The sequence below is a fragment of the Equus przewalskii genome, chromosome 31, assembly GCF_037783145.1.
Source record: "Equus przewalskii isolate Varuska chromosome 31, EquPr2, whole genome shotgun sequence".
In the NCBI taxonomy this organism is placed as follows: Eukaryota; Metazoa; Chordata; class Mammalia; order Perissodactyla; family Equidae; genus Equus; species Equus przewalskii.
The window spans coordinates 457,185-475,050 of record NC_091861.1 but is presented as its reverse complement, the minus strand read 5'-3'; the positions used below and the strand labels follow the sequence as shown (position 1 = coordinate 475,050).

Below are 17,866 nucleotides of genomic sequence, written 5' to 3'. Positions count from 1 at the left end.
GTGGAAGGACTCGGTAAGGCATGCTGACCTTGCGTCAAATGCCTGTCCCCCACATGCAGCCTGCCCAGTTTTTAAAGATTGAGCCTTCCAAGTGTGTTCTCTAATAATAGAGCTAGGAAGCCCCAACAGGAGCAGAAACATTTGGAGAGCATCTGTCTCCCTGACCAGCTCTCCATGGAAGATTTACCGTTTTCTTCAGAATCCATTCAGAAAAAACCCACAACAAACAAAAACGTATAATTTACTTTATAATGTAAATTCTAAAAGTTTCTTCCGTACTATCTGCTGTTAATATATGAAGAGGTGGCTGACCCTAATACATATACAGACAGTCCCTGATTTCCAGTGGTTTGACTTAGATTTTTCTTCTTTATGATGCTGTAAAAGCAGTACCGTTCATTCAGTAGAAACTGTACTTGAGATTGTGAGTATTGATCTTTCCCTGGGCTGGCGGTGTGCAGTCCAAGCCTCTTTTGAGATGCTGGGCAGCCGCAGCTCCCACTCAGCCACGCCATCACGAGAGGAAACAACTGCTACACTGACGGCCATTCTGTTTCCACTTTCAGAACAGTATTCAATCAATTACATGAGATATTCAACACTTTATCATACAATAGGCTTGCGTCAGATGGTTTTGTCCAACCGTAGGCTAATGTATGTGTTCTGAGCACGTTTAAAGTAGGCTAGGCTAAGCTACGATGTTTGGTAAATTAGTATTAAATGCGTTTTCAACACAATATTTTCAACTTACAGTGGGTTTATTGGGACATAACCCCGTTGTAAGTTGAGGAAGATCTGCATTTAAAGTTGTTTTTTCTCTTGATCATGTTGCTTGTTGGCATCCTGTTTTGTGTATGTTTTGAAGGCAACTGTCTGGAATTAGGCATACAGTCTGTAATTTGAGAAGTAACCTGTTTAAAGGTTTTTGCTTGGGGATAAGAGTTCAAGAAGTAATTGGACCATCTTTTCTATTACTAGAAAATATTTTAGGGTAATAGTACTTTTTCTTCACTTAACTTGTTTTTTTTTTTGGTTGAGAGCCCCACACTCATAGTCTGTATATTTTATTTCATTCATAGTAAAGTTTATATTGGACCATTTCTTATAAAAAGAACAGGGAAATGAAAACTTTCTTCGTTAATTTCTTGGTTCTCATTTTGCTAACAGAGGGAAAGTCTTGTTACAATGCCAAATTCCTTTTTTTTTTTTAAGGAACAAAGTATGTATTGTATTTGAAGGGAAATTGTCCTGGGGAGACTCATGCTATTTGTAAAATAATTTTTATTTAGATTTGCCAACATAAAATACACTCTTCTGCCAATTGGTACAAGTTAGTAGATCTTTTACTTCCATTCCTAGCATTTTTTAAACAGTTTTTATTGAAATATAGTTTACATACCATATAGTTCACCTGTTAAACTGTACAATTCAATGGATTTTAGTATATTCACAGAACTGTACAACCATCATCACAATCAACATTAGAAAATTTTCATCACCCCAGAAAGAAACTCTGTGCCTGTTAGTGGTCACTTCCCGTTTCCCCGCAAACCTCCCACTTAGAAGGCACTCATTAGTCTACTTTCTGTCTGTATGGATTTCCCTATTCTCTGGGCATTTCATATAAGTGGAATTAAACAATCCGTGATTTTTTGTGATTGGCTTCCTTCAGTCGGCATAATGCTTCCAAGGCTCATTCATGGTGCAGCATGCATCAGTACTTCATTCCTTTTTATGATATACCACACTTGGTTGATCCATTCATCAGTTGATGGACGTTTAGGTGGTTTTCACATTTTGGCTATTGTAAGTAATGCAGCTATGAACATTGATTAGAAGTTTTTGTGTGGCTGTTTATTTTCATTTCTCTTGGGTATATACCCAGGAGTGAAATTAATTGGGTCATATAATAACTCTAGGTTTAATATTTTGAGGAACTGCCAGACTTCAAAAGCTATCTTACCATTTTAAATTCCCATCAGCAGTGTATGGGAATTCCAATTTCTCATATTCTTGTCAACACTTGTTATCATCTGTCTTTTTATAGTTTTCTGAGTAGATGTGACATGGTATCTAACAATCGTTCTGATTTGTCTGTCTTCTCTGGAGAAATGCCTATTTAGATCTTTTGCCCATTTTTCAATTGTTATTTGTCTAGTTCTTGAGTTTTAAGAGTTCTTTACGTATTCCAGATATAAGTCCCTTAGATTTGCTAGTGTTTTCTCTCAGTCTCTGGCTTGCCTTTTCACTTTCTTGATAGTGTCCTTTGAAGCACAAAAGGTTTTAATTTTTATGAAGTCTGCTTTATCTATTTTTTGTTGTTGTTACATGTGCTTTTGCTGTCATATCTAAGAAAGCTAATCTAAGATCATGAAGATATACTTATGTTTTCCTCTAAGAGTTCTATAGTTTTACCTCTTACATTTAGGTATTTGATCCATTTTGAGTTAATTTTTGTATATGGTGTGAGGTAGGAGTCCAGTTTGATTCATTTATATGTGGGTGTCCAGTTGTCCAGTTCCATTTCTTGAAAAGGCTATTTCTTTCCCCCACTGAATTGTCTTGACACCCTCATCAAAGATCTGTTGGTCATAAATGTAAGGGTTTAATTCTGAACTGAGTTCTCTTGCATTGGTCTGTGTGTTTGTCTTTATTCCATTAACACACTGTCTTGATTACTGTAGCTCTCTACTAAGTTTTGAAATCAAGAAGTGTTAGTCTTCCAACTTTTTCAAGATTGTTTTGGCTGTTATGGGTCCTTTGAATTTTTAGCAGCAGCTTGTCAATTTGTGGAGTATTGCCATCTTAACAATATTAAGTTTTCTAATCTGTGAGCATGAACTCTATTTCCCTTTAGTTAGGTTGTCTTTAATTTCTTTCAATAATGTCTTATAATTTTCAGATATAAGTCATGTAGTTCTTTTGTTAAATTTATCCCTAAAGACTTCTTTAATGCAACTGTAAATGCAATTTTTTAAATTTTATTTTTGTGTTGTTCCTGGTTAGTATATAGAAACACAACTGATTTTTGTATATTAATCTTATTACCCTGGAACCTGGCTGAACTTCTTTATTCGTGTTAACAGTGTTTGTGTGGCTTCCTTATGCTTTGCTTTATGTGAGATCATGTCATCTGCAAGTAGAGATAATTTTACTTCTTGTTTTCCAATCTAGGTGCCTTTTCTTTCTTTTTCTTCTTTGATTGCCTGGCTACGATCTCCAGGACAGTGTTTTCGTAAAAGAGGCAAGAGAGGCATCCTTGTCTTGTTCCTGATCTTAAAGGGAAAGCATTAAGCCTTTCATCATTAAGTATAATGTTAGTTGTGGATTTTTCATAGATGCCCTTAAAGGGAGAAGTTTCCTTCTAGTCCTCGTTTGTTGAGTGTTTATGTCAAGAAAGGCTGTTGGGTTTTGTCAAATGTTTTCTCCTTGTGGTGAGATGACCATGTAGTTTTTGTCCTCTATTTTATTGATATGGTATATTACATTAATTGATTTTTTGGATATTAAGCCCACCTTCCATTCCTGGGATAAATCCCATTGGATCATGGTGTATAATCTTTTTTATATGTTGCTGGATTCAGTTTGCTAGTATTTTGTTAAGTATTTTTGAGTCTGTATTCGTAAGAGATAATTGATCTGTAGTTTTCTTGTTATGTTTTTGTGTGTATGTGTCAAGTTAGTGCTGGCCTCATAGAATGAGCTGGGAAGTGTTTCCTTTTCTTCTGTCTTTTGGAGCAGTTTGTGAAGAATTGGTATAGATTCTTATTTAAATATTTGGTAGGATTCACCAAAATTGTCTGGTCATAGGCTTTTCTTTTTGGGTAGTTTTTAAATTACTAATTCATTCTCTTTTATTTCATTCTCATTCATTACAGATCTGTTCAGATTTTCTGTTTATTCTTGAGTGGGTGTGAGTAGTTTGTGTCTTTCCAGATATTTGTCCATTTCATCTTAGTTATCTAACTTGTCGGTATACAGTTGTTCATAGTATTCCTTATAATCTCTCTTATTTCTGTAAGGTCAATACACGTGTGTATTCATAGATTTCTAACCAGTAAATAGTTACTTGAATCTTACAAAGAAATGAACTCTTAAGTTTGGGAGCCTTTCTAGAAATAGAAAATACAAAGAAATATGAAAAGCAAAGAACTGCTGAGTTCCTCATTGTTATTGCTAACAGTGAATAAACAATATCAACACTAATTCCTTCCTGGGGGGAAAAATAGTAATGTTAGGAGCTACAGGTAATACTGTCAAAAGGACTATCTCTAGGTTAAGAAGTCCTTTTCCTAGCAACTTAACGGCTTCCTATGACCTGGAGCAGAAATACTTGACCCGGTTGTCCAACTTTCCATCTGAGAATGGGGGTAACACTACTGCTTGCAAAGCTATCAGGTATTCATTTTTCATTGTAGTGGCTCAGCAATTCTTTAGAAACCTTACGTAGACCAGATCTCATTATAGTGACTCCAAAGGACTGACGAAATTTGCGATGGTACATTTCTCTAAGTTTCTCTCATTTTATGGATTTTTCAATTTATAAAATGTGTCCAAACATACCCTTTTATTTTTTAGAACATAAAGTCTTGAATGCAGGGAAATTTCAGACTAAAGTAGTATAGTGTGAACCCAGGTACCATACAGGAGTTCTAAGCATGGAAGAGATTATTTTCATTTGTGAAAGCACAGAGGATAAGAGATTTCTGAGTTCAGGATCCCCACTCGGACAGGTGCATTCCCAGTCTAACCCTGTCTTAACCGTTTGGCCAAAAGTCACTGTGTGTGTATAATTTTTTTGTGTGTGAAAATCTTTCTCATCTCTTAATAAAACATTTGGATTCCCGTTATACAAATTTATTATAAAAGCACTTTCAGAAGGCTGTTTACTGCTCAACTAAAAGGTAAATTGTTGGGCCAGCCCTGGTGGCCTAGTGGTTAAGTTTAGCACGTTCCACTCCAGCAGCCCAGGTTTGGTTTGTGGGCGTGGACCTGCACTGCTCTGTTAGCAGCCATTCTGTGCTGGGAGCCTACATACTAAAAAACGGGAAGATTGACACAGATGTTAGCTCAGGGCAAATCTCCCTCAGCAAAAGAAAAAAAAGATAAGTTGTTACAATTAAGTCACATTAAACATTACATGGAAATAAATGTTCAATTTTCTAAGAGTTGAAAACCTTTTGATTATTGCAGACAAATCATTATGTATATATCTCTTTTTGGAAAATATTCTATATTTGGAAAGAGAAGGTCACACTGTGAGAAGAGAACAGGTCACTTTAAAATAGAGCTGTCTGCATCCAGAACAAAAGCCTGTTGGTGGTGTTAAGGACATCGGCAATATACAGACCAAATTATTGGTTGCAAACAGTATAAGCAATGGGATTTCTCAATTGGAAAAGGCAATTAAGTCCTAGAAGTTGGCTGCCGAGGAAACCACTGATTGGAGAAAGACTGGCTGAATTTTTTTTTTCCTTCTTCTCCCCAAAAGCCCCAGTACATAGTTGTATATTCTAGTTGTAGGTTCTTCTGGTTCTGCTATGTGGGATGCTGCCTCAGCATGGCTTGATGAGGGTACTGGGTCTGCGCCCAGGATTCGAACCGGCAAAACCCTGGACCACCGAAGCAGAACCTGCAAACTTAACCATTCCGCCATGGGGTCAACCCTCACCAGCAGCATTTTTATGCAGACTGTCATGATCACCTCGTAGTATTTTCCACTCTCTTTCTGTGAAAAGGGGAAGAAAGGAGGATAGCAAGAAACTTGGAAAGGCATCTCTTCTGTCATAAGGAGGCAAGGACATCATTCTCTTTAGTTCCCAACTTTTTATTTTGAAAATGTTTAAATTTTCAAAAAAAGCTGAAAGAAGAGTGCAATCCACATACTCTTCAGCTAGATTCACCAGTTTTTTAATCATACTTGCTTTCTCTTACCCTCTCCCACGCAGCACTCACTCTCATTTTCTCTCTCTCACATGAAAAGTAAGTCACAAACTTCATAGCATTTCATCTCTAAATTACTTCAACGTGTATTTCCTAAGAACACATTCTCTACCCAACCACAGTACTAGTATCACACCCAAGGTATTTTCAATTGATAGAATAATATCTAATGTGTAGGCTGTATTAATATTTTCCCCAATTGTCCCAGTAATGTCCTTTTTGGCTTTTTTTTCTTAATGTAGGATTCAGTCAAGGTTCCTTCAGTGCATTTAGTTGTCATGTCTTTTTAGTCTTCTTTAAAGAAGAGCCACGTTTCTTTTGACTTTCATGTCGTTATTTTTTTAAAAGACCAAGCCACTTTCCTTACAGAATGTCCCACAATGCAGACTTAGCTGGTGTTTCCTTATGGTTGTATCTGTTTAACATACAGTGTTTGACAAGAACGCTGAGAAGGGAAGGGTTACGGCCTGTTTCGTCACATCAGGAGGCACATGACCTCAGTTTGTCCAACTATTGACAGTACTCACTTTAATCACTTAGATAAGATGATATTCAGTCATGTTCTTCCATTGTAAAGGTATCTTTTTCTCCTTATAATTTAGGAAAATGTGGGGTTGATATTTTGAGACCATGTGAATGTTCTCCAACAGCCTTCTTGCAGTGGTTTTAGCGTCCATGATCCTTGCCTGAATCACCTGGGGGCTGCAAAATAGTGATTACCTAGTTCTGCCCTTAAATCTACATCTATTGTCTATCTCCTGTAAAGAAGAGCTTTCCGTTCTTTCTCTTTTTTTCTATTACTACGTACTTGGAGATTATCTTTTTATTAAGTATGTTATAGTCTATTATTATCATTACTCTTTTTAATGTTCAGATTTTCCCAAAGTTGACCAATAGAAGTCCCTTTAAGCCAATTTCTATTTCACTTTTGTCTCTCCGTCATTCTTTGACCACTTCTTACCTTGCACTTTGTCTGCCCCAAGTTGGAATCGACTGTTTCTCCAAGGAGTCCTGGTTCCTTTCAGTAGAGAAACCAAGATCTGGATGGTACGTTTATTGCTTCTACTTAACTGGGCAGAGCTAGGTGATACGTACGTATTTTTTAAATCATGAGTTCGTACAGATGGCGCCTCTAGTTAAAATCGGACACCACAGGGTTTCTCCTTTCCCTCCTGCATATTTGTATCTCCCTTCACCTACATTGACAGCTTCGATTCCCACCAGTATCCGTATGTTTACTCATTTGCTCTATCCTACAGTACATACAAAATAGTTTTAGAATTACTACACACTAGTACCACTATGAACAACAAATCTAAGTTTAGGATTTCTTTGCACTTCTTTTTGTCCTTAGAATATATCCCGTTAAGGATATTTAGGCAGAGTACTTTGTTCAAAAGTTACTTAAATCTTTTTTTTTTCCCTGTAGTTATCAATTTGCTACACAATTAGGTTCATTTCTTTTTGTTTGAATTCAGTTTTAAAGCATGCTGTTTTTTAAAAAATTTAATTTTGAATGTGTGAAACATTTACATGGTTCAAATGTGAAAACTAAAGATATTGTTGGGAAGTCTCCTTTTTCCCTTTTACCTATCTCCCACACATCACGATTTTTATCATGAGTTTCTGATTCTTTTTCTGTTTTATTATTTTTATTGAGGTAACATTGGTTTGTGACATTATAAGCTTCAGGTGTACATAATTATATTTTGATTTCTGTGTAGATTACATCATGTTCACCACCCAAAGACTAATTGCAATCCATCACTACACACATGTGCCCAGTCACCCCTTTTGTTCACCTCCCTCCCCATTTCCCCTCTGGTAATCGCCAATCTAATCTCTGTATCTAAGTGTGTGTTTGTTGTTTTTATCTTCTATTTATGAGTGAGATCATATGGTATTTTACTTTCTGCCTCTGACTTATTTTGCTTAGTGCAATACTCTCAAGGTCTGTCCATGTTGTCATAAATGGCAAGATTTCATCTTTTTCATGGCTGAGTAGTATTCCATTGTGTATATACCATGTCTTCTTTATCCATTTGTCCCTTGATGGGCACTTAGGTTGCTGCTAAGTCTTGGCTATTCTGAGTAATGATGCAGTGAACATAGGGGTGCCACAAATAACTTATCTTTAGGCATTCCTGTTTTCACGTTCTTTAGATAAATACCCAGCAGTGGATTAACTGGATCATATCGTAGTTCTATTTTTAATTTTTTGAGGAATCTCCGTACTCTTTTCTGTAGTGGCTGCACCAGTTTGCACTCCACCAGCAGCGTATGAGGGTTCCCTTTTCTCCTCATCCTCTCCCATACTTCTTGTATTGTTAATTATAGCCATTCTGACGGGAGTGAGGTAATAATATCTCAGTGTAGTTTTGATTGCATTTCTCTAAGGATTAGTGATGTTGAACATCTTTTCATGTGCCTGTTGGCCATCTATATATCTTCTTTGGAAAAATGTTCACATATTTTGTCCATTTTTTAATGGGGTTGTTGGTATTTTTGTTGTTGAGATGTATGAGTTCTTTATATATTATGGATATTAACTCCTTATCAGATATATGGTTTGTAGATAACTTGTCCCAATTGCTAGGTTGTCTTTTTGTCTTGTTGATGGTTTCCTTTGCTGTGCAGAAGCTTTTTAGTTTGATGTAGTACCATTTGTTTATTTTTTCTGTTGTTTCCCTTGCCTGGTCAGACATTGTATTCAAGTGTACTGCCTATGTTTTCTTCTGTAACTTTCATTGTTTTGGGTCTTACATTCAGGTGTTTAATCCATTTTGAGTTAATTTTTATGTATGGTGTAAGATAATGGTCTACTTTCATTTTTTTGCTTGTGGCTGTCCAGTTTTCCCAACACCATTTATTAAAGAGATTTTCCTTTGACCGTTGTCCAAAATTAGCTGTCCATAGATGTGTGGGTTTATTTCTGGGCTCTCGATTCTGTTCCATTGATCTGTGTATCTGTTTTTGTACCAATACCGTGCTGTTTTGATTACTATAGCTTTGTAGTATATTTTGAAATCAGGGAGTGTGATATCTCCAGCTTTGTTCTTTTTTCTCAGGATTGCTCTGGCTATTCGGAGTCTTCTGTTGTTCCATATGAATTTTAGGATTGTTTGTTCTATTTCTGTGAAAACTGTCATTAGGACTTTGATAGGGATTGTATTGAATCTGTAGATTGCTTTAGGAAGCATGGACATTTTGACTATGTTCTTCCAATCCAAGAGCACAGAATATCTTTGCATTTCTTTGTGTCTTCTTCAGTTTTTTTCAACAATGTTTTGTAGTTTTAAGTGTGCAGATCTTTCACCTCTTTGGTTAAATTTATTCCTAGGTATTTTATTCATTTTGTTGTAATTATAAGTGGGATTGTATTCTTAATTTCTCTTTCTGCTACTTCGTTGGTAGTGTATAGAAATGCAACTGGTTTTTGTATGTTGACTTTGTATCCTGCAACTTTACTATATTCATTTATTATTTCTAAAAGCTCTTTGGTGGATTCTTTAATGTTTTTTATGTATAAAATCTTGTGATCTGCAAATAGTGACAGTTTCACTTTTTCCTTTCTGATTTGAATCCTTTTTTTTTTTTTTGAGGAAGATTAGCCCTGAGCTAACATCTGTGCCCATCTTCCTCTACTTTATGTATGGGACACCTGCTACAGCATGGCTTGATACGTGGTGAGTAGGTCCACGCCCAGCAGCCAAATCGATGAACCCCAGGCCTCCGAAGCAGAGCGCACAAACCTAACCACTGTGCTACCAGGCCAGCCTCTTGGATCCCTTTCATTTCTTTTTCTTGCCTGATTGCTCTGGCTAGGACTTCCAGTACTGTGTTATATAAGAATGGTGAAAGTGGGCATCCTTGTCTGGTTCCTGTTCTTAGAGGGATAGCTTTCAGTTTTCCTCTGTTGAGTCTATTAGCTGTGGGTTTGTCATATATAGCCTTTGTTATGTTGAGGTACTTTCCTTCTACACCCATTTTGTTCAGAGTTTTTTTATCGTAAATGGATGCTGTGTCTAGCCAAATGCTTTCTCTGTATCTGTTGAGATGATTATGTAATTTTTACTCTTCATTTTGTAGTGTGGTTTATCACATTGATTGATTTGTGCATTTTGAACTATCCCAGCAGAATAAATCCCACTTGATCATGGTGTATGATCGTTTTAATGTATCGTATTCAATTTTTGTGTCAGTGTTCATCAGTGACATTGGCCTTTAATGTTCTTTTTTTGTATTGTCCTTGTCTCGTTTTGGTATCAGAGTAATGTTGGTCTTGTAGACTGAGTTAGAAAGTGTCCCCTCCTCTTCAGTCTTTTGGAGTAGTTTGAGAAGGATAGGTACTAAGTCTTTGAATGGAAGAATTCACCAGGGAAGCCATCTAGTCCTGGGCTTTTATTTTTTTGAGGGAGGTTTTTGATTACCTTTCAATCTCCTTATGGGTAATTGATGTATTCAAATTCTCTATTTCTTCTTGATTCAGTTTTGGAAGGTTGTATGATTCTAAGAATTTATCCATCTTCAAGATTATTAAATTTCTTGGCATATAGCTTTTCATAGTATTATAACCTTTTGTATTTCTGAGGTGTCCATTGTAATTTTTGCTCTTTCATTTCTGATTTTATTTATTTGAGCCTTCTCTCTTTTTTTTCTTGGTGAGTCTAGCTAAAGGTTTGTCAATTGTGTTTATCTTTTGAAGGAACCAGCTCTTGGTTTCATTGATTTTTTTTTTCTTTTTTAGTCTCTATTTCGTTTATTTTTGCTCTTATTTTTGTTATTTCCTTCCTTCTGCTGATTTCATCCTATGTTCTTCTTTTTCCAGTTCCTTTAGGTGCACTGTTAAGATTACTTGAGATTTTTCTTCTTTGTTGAGGTAGGCTTGTATTTCTATCAACTTCCGTCTTAGAACCACTTTTGCTGAATCCCATAAATATTGGCCTGTCGCATTTTCATTTCTCTCCTGGTGTTTCTTGATTTCTCCTTGATTTCTTCCTTGACCCAATCGTTGTTCAGTGGCATTTTGTTTAATCTCCACATAATTGTGGCTTTTCCAGTTTTCTTCCTGTAGTTGATTTCTAGTTTCATACCATTGTGATCAGAAAAGATGCTTGGTATTATTTCAGTCTTCTTAAATTTCTTGAGACTTGTTTTTAGCCTAGTATGTCACTTATCCTGGAGAATGTTCCCTGTGCATTCAAAAAGAATGTATATTCTGCAGTTTCTGTATAGAATGTTCTGTATATATCTAGTAAGTCCATCTGGTCTAATGCGTCATTTAAGGCCATTGTTTCCTTCTTGAGCTTCTGTTTGGATGATCTATGCATTGGTGTAAGTGGAATATTAAAGTCCCCTACTATTATTGTGTTACTGTCTATTTCTGCTTTTATGTTTGTTAATAATTGCTTTATGTATTTAGGTGCTTCTATGTTGGATGCATAGATAGTTAGAAGTGTTATGTTCTCTTGTTGGATTGCTCCTTTCCTCATGTAGTGCCCTTCTTTGTCTCTTGTTGCAGTTTTTGTTTTAAAGTCTGTTTTGTCTGATATAAGTATTGCTACCCCAGCTTTCTTTTCATTGCCATTGATAAGTATGTACTTGTTGCTGTTTTCTTACCCTTTTCCTGGAGTGTTTTAGTAGTTCTCTGTTCCTTTCTTCTTCTCTTGCTCTCTTCCCTTTTGGTTTGATGACTTTCTTTAGTATTACGTTTGGGTTCCTTTCTCTTAATTTTTTGTGCCTTTAATATAGGTTTCTGGTTTATGATTACTATGAGGTTCATGTATGATAACCTACATTTATAGCAATCTCTGTTAAGTTGATGGTCTCTTAAGTTTGATCTTTTGCTTAGAGCTCTACTCTTTTACTTCTTCTCTCCCAGATTTTACATATTTGATATTATATTTAACCTCTTTCTTGTGTGTGTGTATCCATTACCCTCTTATCCTGAAGATAGATAATTTTAGTGCTTTTTTTCCTTTGACCTTCATACTAGCTTTGTAGGTGACCTGCTAGCTTTACTGTATGTTTGCCTTTACCATTGATTTTATTGTTTTTTTTCACGGGGCGAGGGGGATGAAGATTGGCCCTGAGCTAACATCTGTGCCAGTCTTACTCTATTTTGTATGTGGGACACGGCCACAGCATGGCTTGATGAGTGGTGTGTAGGTCCGTGCCCAGAATCTGAACCTGTGAGCCCCAGACCACCAAAGCAGAGCACACAAGTTTAACCATTATGCCACCAGGCTGCCCCCCCAAAGGTTTGTTTTGGGTAATTTTCTTATTCCTATTTGTGGTCTTTTCTTTTCCACTTAAGTAAGTCCCTTTAGCTTTTCTTGTAAAGCTGGTTTCTTGGTGATAAACTCCTGTAGTTTGTGTTTGTCTGGAAAACGCTTTTATCTCTTCTTCCATTCTGAATGATATTCTTGGCTATAGGTTTTTTCCTTTCAGCACTTTAAATATATTGTACCACTCTCTTCTAGCCTGTAAGGTTTCTGCTGACAAGTCAGCTGATAGCCTTATGGGGTTTCCTTTGTATGTAACTTGTTGCCTTTCTCTTGCAGCTTTTAGGATTCTCTCTTTATCTTTGATCCTTTTTCTTTTTTCTTTTTTCCAACGGCTCCCAGTACATAATTGTATGTTCTAGTTATGAGTGCCTCTGGTTGTGCTATTCGGGATGCCACCTCACCCTGGCTTGATGAGCAATGCCATGTCCATCCCCAGGATCCAAACCAGCAAAAGCCTCGGCCGCTGATGCATAGTGCACGAATCTGACCACTCGGCCACTGGGCTAGCCCCTGTCTTTGATTCTTGACATTTTAATCATAACGTGTCTTGGTGTGGGCCTCTTTAGTTGCATCTTCTTTGGTGCTCTCTGTGCTTCCTGTACTTGGATGTCTGTTTTCTTCCTTAAATTAGGAAAGTTTTCAGCCCTTACTTCCTCAAATAGAGTCTCTGCCCCTTTGTCTCTCTCTTCTCCTTCAGGGACACCTATAATATGGATGTTAGTGCACTTGATGTTGTCCCAGAGGTCCCTTAGAATGTCCTCGTTCTTTTTATTTCTTCTATCTGTTCACTTGGGTGATTTCCTCTAGTCTTCCATCCAGCTCACTGATCCGTTCTTCTGTACCATCTGCTCTGCTATCGAGTCCCTCTAGTGAATTTTTCATTTCCATTATTGTGTGCTTTAGTTCTGATTGGTTCTTTTTTATTTATTTATTTTTACTTATTTATTTGTTTATTTAAAAGATTGGCACCTGAGCTAACATCTGTTGCCTATCTTTTTTTTTCCTTTTTCCCCAAAGCCCCCTAGTACATAGTTGTATATTTTAGTTGTGTGTCCTTCTAGTTGTGGCATGTGGGATGCCGCCTCAGCATGGCCTGATGAGCAGTGCCATTTCTGCGCCCAGGATCCAAACTGGGTAAACCCTGGGCCACCGAAGCAGAGCACACGAACCTAACCACTCAGCCATGGGGCCGGCTCCTGATTGGTTCTTTTTTATATTTCCCAATTCTTTGTTGATGTTCTCACTGTATTCATCCATTTTTCTCCCAAGGTCAGTGAGCAGCCTTATGACTGTTTGTGCTCTTTATCAGATAGATTATCTCTTTATTTAGTTCTTTTTCTGGAGTTTGTCCTGTTCCATTATTTGGAACATGTTCCTTTGTCTCCTCATTTTGCCTCTTTCTCTGTGCTCATCTCTATGTATTAGGTAGATCAGCTATATCTCCCAGTCTTGGAGAGGTGGCCTTGTGTAAGAGATGCCTTATGAGGCCCAGCACTGTGCCTCCCTCTCATCACCAGTTCCAAATGTTCCAGGAGTGTCCCCTGTGTGGGCTACATGTGTCCTTCTGTTGTGGCAGAGTTTCTATTGCTGCAGGTGCCTGGGGAGGCCAGACTGCCCCCCTGGCTGGTTGGTTGTAATGCTCAGTTGCATGTGGTTGCTATGATCTCTTCATTGACTTTATCGGATGTGGTGAGCCCCAGCACAGTTGGCTGCAAGGTCTAACAGCATATTCCTGCTGCAGTTTTTCTGTTAAATGAGTAGGCCCCCAGCATGGCTTGTTGCTATGCTCAGGGGCTTACACTTGTTGTCAGCCTCTGGCCGGCAAGGTTCTTGTCAGCTCTCTCGGTAGTGCAGCTGGGTAGGGCCAGCCCCAGCCATGGGAGCACCCAGTTGTTTCAGGCATTGGAAAGTGGGGCCGATCCCCTATGTGGCTGTTTGAGAAGTGCAAGTCTGCTGCAGCTGACAAGCCCCACTGCCCGCAGGCCCACACACCCCATCAACACAGTCCTGCCCTCTGCACGCGTCTCAACCCGCTCAAGTGGACCCACTCACCCCGCTGCAGAGGCCCCACACACTCCACCAACACAGGCCCACCCCTCATGCACATGCCCTGCCCCGCAGAAGTGGACACACTTGCCACACTTTAGAGGTCCCAGACACCTCGCCTATGCTGGCCCACAAGTTGCCTGAGGGCTTACTCTTGGCTGGGGCCAGTCTCTGAGACAGGCTGCCTGACCTGGCTGAGCTGGATTAAATCAGTGCTCTAGTGGGTGGGGCAGATCCCTGTGCTCACAGGCCAGGGGAGGAATTCCAGTGGCATCCACCAGGGTCTGTCAGCATGCTTGGCCTGTACCAGGTCACAACAATGGTTGCCACCAATGTCCCAGTCCTGGGGAGGTGGTTCCAGCAGCTTCCTGCTTCAGCAAGATGCGCCTAGAGCCTGTCAAGTGAGTCTCTTTTCACAAAGAACTATGTGCCTCACTTTTTGGTGATTTTAGATTGCTTTCCAATATGGGTAAATTTGTGCATGGGCCCTTTAAGAGCAGGCTTTTCTTTCTTATGTTCAATAGCTTTTTCTGGAGGTATTCCCTGTTGTAGTTAATAGCCGGCAGAGTCAGATATTATGACCCCTGTCTCGGTTGTGCTGAATCCAAAAGTTGCTTATTGTGGCATAACTCCCCCACTCAGATCCACCACTCCTCCAAGGAAGGCTTCGTACCTTAAGATTGCTCCCAGCCGGCCATGAAGCACTGTGGCTAGAATGAGGCTTTTCTCTCTAGGAAGGAATTTCTGCCTCTTCCACCTCAGTCAGTACCATTCCTCGTTGTAGGGGTTCCTTTTATCCAGTTTCCAGTTCTCTCTCAGGAGTCATTGTTCCGAGGGTAGTTGTAGATTGGTTGTGTCCATGGGAGGAGGTGAGTTCAGAGTCATCCTACACCACCATCTTCCCAGCAATCCTGATTTGTTCTTCTTCTGTTTCTTTTTTGCAAAATATGTAAATAGACATTTGCCTAAGACCAGGGGTCCTACACAGACTTTTTCTGTAATGAGTGAGATAATAAATATTTTGTGTCTGTTACACTACTCAGCTCTACCATTGTAGCATGAAAGCAGCTGTAGACTATTTGTAAAACAAATGGATATGACTATGTTACATTGGCTGCCATAGGAGATGGGTCAAATTTGGCCTGCACACGTTGTTTGTTGGCTCTGATTTAAGATGTAGATAGAGATAAATATAGATATTCTCATACAAAAGTATATACATAATGTACTACATATATTTTATTTTGCACCTTGCTTTTTCCCCCTAGCAAGTGTACCCTGAAAATTACTCCCTATCAATTCCTCAGGAGCATCCCCCGTTCTTTATGGTTGCAGAGTATTCCAAATGTTGTGTGAATATATTATAGCTTATTCAACCAGTACCCTGTAGGTGCACATTTTAAGTTGTTACCAGTGTTTTGCTAACACAAATAATGCTGCAGTTAATAATTCTGTACTTATGATGTTTTGTATATATACAACCTATTCTCTTATGGTAGTGTAAAGGTTCGAATGAAACCTGTTAAGCTAAGAGAGGATAGTATTTTACTTTAAAATAATATTTTTCTAATTATAAAAGCAGTAAGACAAATTCTTCATAAAATTTAGAAAAATAATCCTGAAATATATGGAATTAAAAGTGAAAGTGTCCCTTTATACTCCTCTTCCAACCCAACCATGTCTACTCCCCTTCCCCAAACTGTTAGTAGTTTGATCTCTACACTTCACACCTGTAGTTGTAGTCGGTAGTGGTTTATTTTATGTTTCCATATTTAGCATGTTAACATACACAGGACATACTTATTTTACAAAAATATCATGCTACAGATAATATATATGACTTGGCCTTGGATATCTTTTTATGTCCACATTTATTGAGTTACTTCATTATTTTTGATACCTATATGATAGTTCATGATTTGGATGCACCGTAATTTATTTAACCATTCCCCTACTGATATTTAGATTGCTTTCAGTTTTATGGACTATGGTTAATATCCTGGGACGTCTTTGCAAATGTTCAGGTATTTCTGTAGCATAGATTCCAGGAGGTGGAATTATTAACTGTCATTGATTTACACTTCTGCAGTGTTGTCTTCACACCCTTGCCGACACCAAGAATTAGCAGTATTTTTTACATTTGCCAATGTGATAGATTAAAAAAAGAATAGTAATTTATTGTCTTAATTAGTATTTTTCTTTTTACCAGTAAGATTGTTTTTTCATGTTTGTTGGCTACTAATTTCTTCTATGATCACTCACTTGTCTGGCGGGTATTTTTTTTAATGGAGCTTTTATATGCAGTACCCCTTGCTGTCTGAACTTTTACTGCCCAAACTCTAAAATTAAGTAGATTTAGATAAATGTTTTGAGGAATCTCCTATATGCGCTGTCACTACTCTCCATCCAAATTCAAATTCAGGAAAAAAGGTATCCCTCGCTTTCTTTACTTGCCATTCAAATTACGCCTGTCCAAAATCAGGAACGAGATAAAATCAGCTAGAGAGGGAGATTTGTATTCTTGTGTTAATCTTGGTTACGTGTGTTACAAGTTTCTTCTCCCTGTGTGTGGCTTATCTTTTGATCTCCTGTATGTAGTTTCACACCGTAGGAAACTGTAAATGTTTCTGTTGAGTGTCTGTTCTCCTTCACCAATTCTAGGTATTGCTTTACTTAGGTTGGCTTTTCTCATCTAAGATTTTTTTCAATCTAATTAAATTTTTTCTAGTGTATTATTTTTAGACACACTAGAATTTTTGATATGTGAAATGTATTTTTATGCAGTTTTGTCAACACGTTTTTAATAATTTATCCTTTACCATTAATTTTAAATACCACCTTTATCATATACCAATTTCTTGTAGACACAAGGATCTCTTCCTGCAGCAGTACCGTACATAACGTTGTAATGAATATTTTTTATGTCTAGGTGAGAAAGTCCCTTGTTCTTTTTCAGAGTTTTCTTTTTTGTCATTGCTCGGTTTTTCTTCCATGTACAGTTTAGGAAAAAGCCCAACAACTTACTCATGTATTCTTCCTCCAGCAGTGTATGAGAACGTGCGTTTTCTCGGGTCTGGGAGAAACTGGCTAGGAGTGCAGAGCCAACGTTAAGACTTGAATAAACCCAGAAAAGTTAAAGACAAATTATCTCTCCTCTAACCTGGGAGAAATCTAATAGGTTTGAGCACTGTTAAGTGTTACCTCAGTGTTTGTTTAATGAGCTGGTAACTCATTTACCTTCTTTGAAGTGTAACCCTCTCCAGTCACCCTTTTAACCAGGTTCACGGTCATCCACCATAATTTCCTGTCACGTTACCTCCCTCTCCCCATTCCCCTTTACCTCACCCCCCCAAATTTTCTATCTAGGGAAATCTCATTTGTTTCTAAAGACCTAGTTCAGATATTACCTTTTCTGGGACATTTTTCTTCCTGCCAACAGTAAGAAGATTGTTCTGACCTTTGTGCCTCATATTATTTATTCCTCTATTGTCATTATCAAACTTGGAGCTGAATCAGGACACGCATGCCATAAGTGTTTTTTGAAAAAGAATAAAATATCCCTGTCTTCAGGGAGCACACCAGAGAAGGAA

At 38.0% G+C, this 17,866-nt stretch overlaps 1 protein-coding gene across 5 annotated transcripts in view; it reads left to right on the top strand.

Annotated features, from left to right (window-relative positions):
* DESI2 (desumoylating isopeptidase 2) overlaps positions 1–17,866 on the top strand; it is a 55,648-nt gene that overhangs the window by 19,819 nt on the left and 17,963 nt on the right. The window contains exon 1 of one of the 5 annotated variants that reach the window (XM_070602114.1): positions 9,555–9,629. The exons of the other annotated variants lie outside the window; for them this stretch is intronic. The gene's annotated coding sequence lies outside the window, so the exon portion shown is untranslated. Of the gene's footprint in view, positions 1–9,554; positions 9,630–17,866 lie in introns of those variants that run through there. 5 annotated transcript variants of the gene reach the window in all.